The sequence below is a fragment of the Humulus lupulus genome, chromosome 9 (assembly GCF_963169125.1).
Source record: "Humulus lupulus chromosome 9, drHumLupu1.1, whole genome shotgun sequence".
In the NCBI taxonomy this organism is placed as follows: domain Eukaryota; kingdom Viridiplantae; phylum Streptophyta; class Magnoliopsida; order Rosales; family Cannabaceae; genus Humulus; species Humulus lupulus.
Genome location: NC_084801.1, coordinates 51058366 through 51068638, shown reverse-complemented (window position 1 = coordinate 51068638; position 10273 = coordinate 51058366).

Here is a 10273-nt window from a genome sequence, read left to right as displayed (position 1 = left end):
TTCCCGGTCGGGAGAGATCCCACAAGATCGATCCCCCACACTGCGAAGGGCCAGGGACTGTTCATCAAGGTTATCTCTGTCGGGGGGGCCCGAGGGATCTTCGCGTACCTCTGGCACTGCTCGCACTTGCGGACGTAGTCTATGCAGTCTTTCTTCATGGTGGGCCAGAAGTATCCTTGGCGCAGAATCTTCTTGGACAAATTGGGCCCGGCCGTGTGATCCCCTCAAAAGCCTTTGTGGACCTCATGCATGATGGCGCCTAGCTCAGTCCCGGACACGCACCTGAGATAAGGCATAGACAGTCCCCGGCGATAGATTTTTCCGTCCATCATGACGTACCGGTGGGCCTGGTACAGGAGCTTCCTGGCCGCGGCTCGATCGTTCGGAACTTCGCCGGTAGACAGGTACCAGATTAGCGGCCCCATCCAGGAAGTGGAGTGGTCGACAGTATGGACGGTGGGAGCCCTGATGCTCGGGACGGGGAGATGGTTGGCGGGAACCAGTCCGGCCAATTTGGCCTCTGCGTCGGTTGCCAGCTTCGTTAATGTATCCGCGAAAATATTCTTCTCCCGGTGGATCTGGCGGATGGAATGCGCCGCGAACGTCTGGAGCATCTCCCTCGTTTGAGTCACGTATGCCGCCATTCTTTCTCCCTTGGTCTGATACTCCCCCGAGATTTGCTTGACTACTAGCTGAGAATCGCTGTAAAGTTCGAGGTTCGCTGCCCCTACCTCCCGGGCCAGACGCAGGCCGGCCAGGACAGCTTCATGCTCCGCCTCGTTGTTCGATGCTTTGAACTGGAAACGGAGGGCATTTTGTAGCTGGTGCCCCTGCGGTGACACCAAGATGATCCCGGCGCCGGCCCCATTCTCGTTAGAGGCTCCATCCACGAAGATTTTCCAAACGGGCGCCGCGGGGGCTGCGGGGATACTCTCTTCTGGGGGGATCCCGGAACATTCGACGATGAAATCGGCCAGGGCCTGTCCCTTGATGGACACCCGGGGCACGTAAGATATATCAAATTAGCTCAGCTCCATTGCCCACTTCAGGAGTCTCCCCGACGACTCAGGTTTCTGCAATACCTGCCGCAGGGGATGGTTGGTTAAGACCTTTATGGCATGAGCCTGGAAGTAAGGTCGAAGCTTCCGGGAAGCCATCAGTAGGCAGAAGGTCAGCTTTTCGATCAACGGGTATCGAGACTCGGCGTCTAGTAACCGCTTGCTCACGTAGTATACCGGGAGTTGTGTCCTTTCCTCTTCTTGTACCAACGCGGCGCTGATGGCGTGCTCGGTCACGGCCAGGTACAGATACAAAGGCTCCCCTTCGACTGGCTTCGCTAGGATGGGGGCTTTGGCCAGGTGTTCTTTCAGCTTCTGGAAGGCCTCTTCGCATTCGAGTGACCACTCGAATCACTGGCTTCCTCGAAGGACGTTGAAAAAAAGGGACGCACTTATCCGTGGCCTTAGAAACGAAACGGCTCAGGGCGGCCACTCGCCCCGTCAGGCTTTGGACGTCCTTGTGCTTCCGGGGAGAGGCCATGTCGATCAATGCCTTGATCTTCTTGGGGTTAGCTTCGATTCCTCGGAAGCTCACTATGAAACCCAGGAACTTCCCGGAAGCCACGCCGAAGGTGCACTTCTTAGGGTTTAGCTTCATCCCGTACTTTCGGATAACTGCGAAAGCCTCCGCCAAATCGTCCGAATGGTCCCGTGATGTCTTGGACTTGACCAGCATATCGTCGATGTACACTTCCATGTTCCGCCCTAGCTGGGCCCAAAACATTCGATTGACGAGCCTTTGGTACGTTGCTCCGGCATTTTTGAGTCCGAAAGGCATGACTATATAGCAATAGATGCCCTTGTCAGTCTGGAAGCTGGTATGCTCCTGATCCGCCACGTGCATGGAGATCTGGTTGTAGCCGGAGTAAGCGTCCATGAAACTCAAGATCTCGTAACCAGACGTAGCATCCACCATCTGGTCGATTTGGGGGAGTGGGAAACAGTCCTTCGGACACGCTTTGTTGAGATTTGTGAAGTCAATGCAAGTCCTCCAGGTCCCGTTCGGTTTCGGCACCAAGACGGGATTGGCCAACCACACGGGGTATACGGCTTCGCGTATGAAGTTGATGGAAGACAACTTCTCTACCTCCAGCTTGAGGGCCTCGGCCCTCTTTGTCCCCAAAGGTCTGCGCTTCTGGTGGACCGGGGTCGCGTTTGGGTCAATACTTAACGCGTGGCAGATTATATTGCGGTCGATCTCGGTCATATCGGAGTGGGACCATGCCAGAAGATCTTGGTTTTCCTGGACTCGGGCGATAATGGCGGCCCGAATGTCCGCCGGCAGGCTCTTTCCCACTTGGATGACCCTGGCCGGGTCGGTTTCGCTAATGCATACCTCTTCTATTTCGTCCATTGGCTCCAGGATGCGATCGTCTCCTATTCGCGGGTCCAGATCATCCTCTTCGTGGACTGCTTGCTCGACCGGAAAGGGGGCCGGCTCGACAGGCTCCTCCCAGACCATATATATGGGACGGGCAGAGACATGGTAACACTTCCGAACGCTTTTTTGGTCTCCCGGGACAGTCCCTATTCCTCTGTTGCCACACGGGAACTTCATGCAAAGATGGCGGATGGAGGTGATGGCCCCGAACTCGACCAGTGCGGGCCGGCCAAAGATGACGTTGTACGCAGTTGGGCAATCCACCACAACAAAGGTGCAGAACTTGAATGAGTGCTGCAATTCATCCCCCAGCGTCACCGGCAACTGGACCTTTCCCATGGGGAGAAGCGCATCTCTGTTGAAGCCGTAGATTTGGGTTGGGCAGGACGCCAGATCCGCCTCCGTCAGGCCAATGGCGGCAAAGGCGGGTTTGAACAACAAGTTGACGGAGCTACCGTCATCCACCAACACGCGGGATGCCAACTTGTTGGCAATTTGAGCATCTATAACCAGCGGGTCGTGGTGCGGAAAATGGACGTTGCGGGCGTTGTCCTTCGTGAACGTGATGGGGAGGTTCATCAGTTTAGGGCGCTGAGCCGGGGCCTGGACAAGGGCGCAAACTTCTTGGTCGTGGTCCAGCTCGCTCAGATAGCGCTTTTGATCATTCTTCGAAGGTCCTCCTAGGTGGGGTCCGCCCGATATGGTCGCCACATGTCCGTCCACTCGAGGGGGTGCTGCCCCGGAAGAATAGGGCATTCCAGGGTCGGGAGCCGGCGCAACGATGGTCCCCTGAGGGGCCTGCGCTGGAGGTCCCTGTGCATACCCTCCCTGGGACGGGTATGCACGAGTCGTTACCGGAGCCGTGGATTGCCCGGGGCTTGCTGACATGCCCGGGACACCCACGGGCATTCTTACCCACTGGTGGAGGTGCCCGAGCTTGATGAGGTTTTCAATCTCGTCTTTGAGCTGCTGACACTCGTCGGTGGTGTGGCCCACGTCTTTGTGATAGGCGCATCGTTTGCTGGTGTCTCTCGGATTCCTTCCCCCCTTAAACATGGGGCTAGGTTTCCGGTAGTGGACCGCTCTTTCTGTCGCCAGGTAGATGTTTTCCCAGGTATCCACCAAGTTGGTGTATTCCGAATATTGGGGCTCGTAGCCCCTCTTCCCCTTTTTGGCCAGCTCAGGCCGGTTCTGGCCTTTGCCCGATCGCTTCCCCCGGGAGGGATTCACGCTTGCCTTGGTTACTCCCGTCTGCGATTGCTGGGCTACGACGGGAGTCATACTATGCCCTTCCGGCGCGATGCCATAACCGGAGAAGTGCATTGATTGGGCCGGGTCATACCCCGAAGCGGCAGGGCCGTATACCGTAGGGGTGTAACTGATGCCAGGCGTGACGGCCGTCCCCAAGACTATGGGGGGCGCGGCGTAGGACTGCGCAGGGAACTGTCCCGCACCTCCCGGAATCGTCTGAGGGATCATCGAAGGGATGGGGTGAGGATCTGGGGGCCATCCGAAGGCCTGGATCTGAGCCTCCTCCCAGTTGATGAATCCTTGGGCCCTCCTGATGAATTCTTCCAACGTGGCGGCTTTACTGCGCTGCATGTCGTCCCAAAGTGGGGACCCGGCCCGGATTCTAGATTGCAGTGCCACCAGGCGCTGTCCGTCATCGACCTTTGTCTTGGAGGCTTCTTCAGTAAAGCGCTGGATGTAGGCTCTCAATGTCTCCGCGGGTAGCTGCTTAATATTGGCGAGGGCGCTGATTTGCATGTCCATCCTCATGGTGGCCACGAACTGCTTCCGAAATGCTGACTGTAGCCCGGACCATGATTGGATGGACCCCGGTTTAAGCCTTTTCCACCACTCTTCGGCGGGGCCGCCCAACGTGATGGAGAAGCAGAGGCATTTGCCGTCGTCGCTGACGTGAGCCACGGTCATGAGTCGGTTGTACCGGGACAGATGATCCCTAGGATCTGTATTTCCAGTATAGGCAGTGAGGCTCGGCATCTTGAACCCCTTGGGCAGTACGGCGTCCAGGATGTGCCTCGCGCACAGCTCTTTATCCTCTTCGTCGGAGTCAGTGTCTGTGCCTTCCTGTTTGCGGACCAGGCGATCAGTGACCTTTTTTAATGTGGCCATTTGCTCCATGAGCATCTTGGCCGTGCTATCCTCCAGGGGGATTCTCTCGTTCCTCCTGTCGTTGATGTCGTTCCTGAGGTCGCCGCCTCGAGGGAGGATTTTTTCCTTGCGGGCCCGCTCCTTCCGGGCATTCAGTCCATCACGTAAATCTACCCGGGAAGTGTCGTCCCCTGAGCTGAGAGCGTGACGATCCTCGCGGCGAGATCGTTCCCGGCGATTCTTGTTGACCGAGGCACTCAGGTGCAAAGACCTTTCCCGCCCGTTCGGCCCTGGGGCGTGCCAGGGCTGCTCGTTCTGTGGCTGCGCTCCTTGCGGATCGATTGGGTGGCCTCGTCCTGGGACGGGGCGCACCTTCTCTTTCCTAGGCAACGGCCGTGAACGTGCCCCGGCTTTCTCGACGGGGGTGGTCTTCTCCCGGGTCTTCCGTCGCTCCTTGTCCGGGACTCTCGGAGCTGTGTCGGGAAAAGGCTCTGGGGGACGGATCGGACTAGCACCCCTGGGGCCCCCGGCTTGCTCTTGGGGAGCGGGTTGTTGCGTTTCTGGAAGTGGGCCAGCTGTGGGGTTGGCTGCTGGGCCCTGTGCGGCCATAAGCGCCTGTAGGGCTCGTAGAGACTCCTGCACTCGGCGGTGTGCCTTCGCCTGCTCAGCCATCCTGGCTTCCTGATCCAGGATTTACTGCCTTAGTCTGGTCACCTCCGAGTCCTGCTGATCGTCGTGAGGGATTCCAGGATCCACGGCTTCATCGTGATACTCCCCCTCGTTCTCCTCCTCATAGTAATCTTCTTCGTTCTCTACTTCGTACTCTGCCCCATCCTCGTAATCTTGCGACTCATCTTGGTGAGACGTCTGAGGAGGCACGTCCTCTGGCAGGTCCTGAGGGATGTACTGAGAAGGCAGCGGGTCTCCGTTACCTTGCTCTGGGTCGGTAGGGTTGAAGGTGGTGTGTCGTGTGTTCACCATCGTAGTAAAGGCCTGACGTTGGTGCTAGCTTCCTTCAGCTCTCAATGAAAGCACCAAACTGTTAACCGAGATTTTCGGCAACTCTATTAATGAACAATATTTGCTGGTAATAATAATAATGAAAGTAGAAGATCGACAAGGGGTTTTTACGTGGTTGGGGTGTTAACTAGCCTTAGTCCACGAGTCTATATATTAGAGCTAGAAGAAGCTTTTACAATGGAGTTTTCTAGCTATATCTGAACTGAGTTTCTGCCTTCTTTTTTTTCCGACCCCCCTTTACATTGTTCTACAGCTTATATTTATAAGCTGAGGGGAATACCGGGTCTGGGCCGGATCCGACCCGGGCCCATCAGAGAAATGAGTACAAGGGGCCTTTCTAGTGGAGGCCCAATACAAAGAGATATACAATACACGAAATTCAAACCAGCTAAGGCCCAATTGGTTGACCTGAGATACAAGCTTCGCCCGACAAAACGGCGCTTTGGCTCTGACCACTTCGAGTCACGAGGCTGATTCAGGAGACAAGACCGATCAGGGTACTTGGCTGCGCAGTCCTGACACATCAGTGAGCAATCCCGAGGCGACCCTTTCTGCAAGCGAAAAGTGGGGGACAATGCCCACGCGAAATGAGGCAGCTTCAGGATCCTGGACGCTTGGCCCTTCAACCGGGGAGGAGATGATCCAGGTCCGTTTACCTTTGGCCCGCTCCGTTTACCATAGGCCCGGACCACACCAGGGTCCGGGACAGGAATGCGTAGGCCGCGACGGTCCGGGCGCTCTGGACATCGCCGGGACCGTTCTTGCTGAGGATGAACCCGGAGGGACGTCCCGGACCCCTCCAATGGGCCCAGTCTGGAGTCCCTAGTCCGTACCAGTCCCCTTGGGCAATATTTAAACCAAGGGACCCTGGGCCGGGTCCATACGCCGATCTGGTCCTCTGACCGTGGGCCAGGGCAAAGGCCCAAAGCCCCTGCAGGAAATGGGGATAACACCAACGATTTGCACCATCCATCCATCAACCCACTCAAACTTTACACTCAATCATTGCACCTTGGCCTTTCGCAAAATGGGGTATGGACGTGGTAGGTGAACTGCCTAAGGCTGCTGGAGGAAAACAGTATGCTCTGGTAGCCACTGATGACTTCACTAAGTGGGTTGTGGCAGAAGCGTACGTCACAGTCAGCAAAACAGACACCATGACCTTCATTTGGAAGCACATCATTTGTCAATTTGGGATTCCATGGGAGATAGTCGTTGACAACAGAACCCCCGTTCCAAAATTCCAAAGTACAAGAACTATGTGACACATACAAGATTAAGTTAAGTTTTGCCTCTGTCACTTACCCGCAAGGCAATGGTCAAGCAGAAGCTTCCAATAAAGTTATTTTTGCTAACATTAAGAAGAACTTGGAAGATAAAAAATGAGCATGGGCAGAAGAACTACCGAAGGTGATATGGGCGTACAAGACAACAAAAAGGTCCTCTACGAGTGAATCTCCCTACGCCATGGTATATGGAATAGAAGCTATCATCCCGACAGAAGTGGGCCTGCCTACACTTCGAACAGAGATCGCCTCTGATCAAACCACAAACAACATTCAACTAGTGCACAACCTAGACCTTCTGGAAGAAGTACGTACGATGGCACAATTACGACGTGAAAATTATCAAAATGCTACAGAACGCTACTACAACAAAAGAGTCCACTCATGCACATTTCGGAAAGGTGATTGGGTTCTGCGCAAGGTCACCCACAACAAAAAGAAGCTAGAACCGAACTGGGAAGGACCTTTTGAAATCATAGAAGTACTAGGCAGAGGGTCTTATACTCTTAAGAATGTACGCAGTGGGAAGATCGTACCTCGTACTTGGAATTCAATGTCTTTGAAACAATATTATTGTTAATTGTTGTACTGTGCAATTCAAAAGTAATACAACAACTTTCCTTTTTCACATTTTTGAATATATCTTGCACGTTAAATTTTTGTTGACATGATATTGCATAAGGATTCCTCACTATGACAACACACTAAGTCAGAAATGTGACAACTGTCACTTCACTCGAAATATGCTATCAAATATGAACTTTAATATATCCCTACCTACCCATATTAAAAACAACCTTATTCACGTGCACTTAAAACCGCCTACCACTCTGGCTATAAATAAGTGACTATCTGAGCGCTTGTGGTTATTAGTTTCCCATAACAATACACCATAAGCCTTTGGTCCCAATACAGCCGTTTTCCACTCCTAAAACAAATAAGATGTTTCCCAACAAACGAAAAATAATGCATGGTGAGATGCAGCATCTCGCCCCACACATCGACACAAGGCAGAACCTCAATGGATCGAGGCAGCAAGGCCACTACACACAATCTGCGTACACAATCCTGTTGCCTCTGCCATTTCAATCGATGCTGTTAGAATAATTAGCTGTAAATTAGCTATAAATTAGCTAGAAGATAGGGTCAATTGTAATTATTTCGTTTCCTATTTTCTCTCATACTTTCCTATTTTAGTTTCTCCTAGGTTGTATAAATATATGACATTCACATGAATAAAATATACAATTCTATTCACCATTCTCTACAGATGTTATGCCCAAAAGCATTCTAATCTGACTTGACTAAGCTTATGGGGAGCTAAGGCCAGCCATTTCGCAGTCTAATCTGACCTGACTATGCAGATTTGGCCGTCCAACCAGGGTACATTACCTACCCTATCTTCTTACTTGAGTAAGAGGAGCTCCCCCCCCCCCCCCCCCCCCGCAGTATACTCTGCCCTGTCAAACATCAATTACACTCATCAAAAATCACATTACACACTTATCACGTGATCTATTTTGTAATAATAAAAGGTGCTAGTTTTCAGCCAACTTACCATCCAAATGTGGTCCGACACTTGTTGCAGCAAGTCACCATGCCCACTCAGCGATCCAATAGCTTCTACAGGAAGATGGGGTTTGCTTATGCGTAGCATCTCCTCCATCACCTCTATAGACGCAGAAGAACCATATTCGGACACGACCCCCGCTCCGTTATTTGCTTCTCCCTCTGCTAATGCAGTACCAGAAGCAACGGGGGCAACCAGCTCCCCACCTTCTGCTAATGATGACACCATAACGCTGTCAGACGTTAACGCGATTGTTCCCACTCCAGAAAGATATGGCTTGGAAGGGCGTACCAGAAAACTATCATCTTCACCCAAGTCGCTTGGCAGGTACACTGGTGTTTGCACGGCAGAAGATGTTAGTTGCTCCAGGAAAGCACTAGGAGACTCGAAAGTACTTGTACCCTTCGAAGATACAATGATAACCTGTCCTGGATGGGACTCAGAAGCCACAGGTGGTGATGTAGATATGACAACATTAAGAGTATGCACACCCGCTACTTCGGAAGCCCCCGATTCCTGACGTACAGGGAGAGTCTCAGAAGTGATGGTCGTGCCTAACTCAACTAGCTGGGGAGGAGTGTTCACAGACTCAAAACCACCTCCGAAGGTGTCCTCCAGAAGCCGGTTCTTACAAGAAGCAGAAGAAGGGCGTCTCCCCTTTGAGCCATGCTTACGGCCAGCATCAAAACCCCCAGCCAAAGAAGAAGCAGAGGGTAACGCCTCTAACGACTTCATACAGATGCCAGGGGACTTCGCCTCGACTGGTAGGCCACCTTGAGCACCATCTGCAGTCGCCACCTCTGATGGTTTGGCTGGTGTAAGAGATACGACCGCAGAATGAGCCGCTCCTTCTAGACCTGCCTTCAAGGAGGACCCAACTACATGCGAAGAAGAAGACGACCCAGGTAAAGATCCAGCGGGGGCAGACCCTCGAGGCTTCTTACACAACGTTAGAGCCTGGCCGATTGGTAACTTCCCTGGAGTAAGCTTGGGGATTTCAAGGGGAGAACCCTTGGCAGCAGAGGCAGATCCCTTTGGGATCTGAAGCCTGGACGAAATACACTTCCCATCGTCCGAATCTTCGAAGGACTCCTCGCTCGTCTTTCTTTTCCCTAAGGCATCCTTAGGCAGAGGCACCTATTGAAGAGGCTGGATTTGGAGAACATCAGAAGGCGTGGAGGATCGCCCATGAATACGGGAAGATCTGCGTGACAAAGCAGACTTATCAAGAGATGATTTTGCAGCAGTGGCTGAGCCAGAGCCCTCTTTCTTTTTATTTTCTGGAATCTCTAGGCGCTTGGCACATGCGGCGAGGGTCTCAGAGCACGCTCTTTTGCACTCGGTCTTCGATAGAGACAGAGTTGAAGAAGCAAGGGGAGACTTCTTCAAAAAAGCTCCCAGCTGCTTTGCACATGTAGCTGTAATTTTTCTTAGGGACATGTCACCCTTCTGCGATCTGATCCGCACGGCACCAGGATCGACTCGATCCATGAAGCAGAGCTGGGTCATAATTTGCATACAATAGGGGTTCATCACGCCCCTGATACTAATGGCGTTCTCTTTGGACTCATGTAGAAGCCCCTTCTTTGTCAGCAACCTCTGTCGCTCAGGACTCATGTTAACTTGAGGCCATGAAAAATCTGATACGAGGAAGTAAAATAGTAATACGCAGAGTCAGACTAATAGGCAATCATCCAGATATGATTAACTCACACTAAAAGCAATCAGGAATAAAATAAAAACATAACTCACCTTTTATGAACACCCTGGCCAAGGGAAAAATTTCTTGAGGCAGAAATTCAGGATACCATGCTCCACCAACGGCGAAGAAGTATTTATCCCA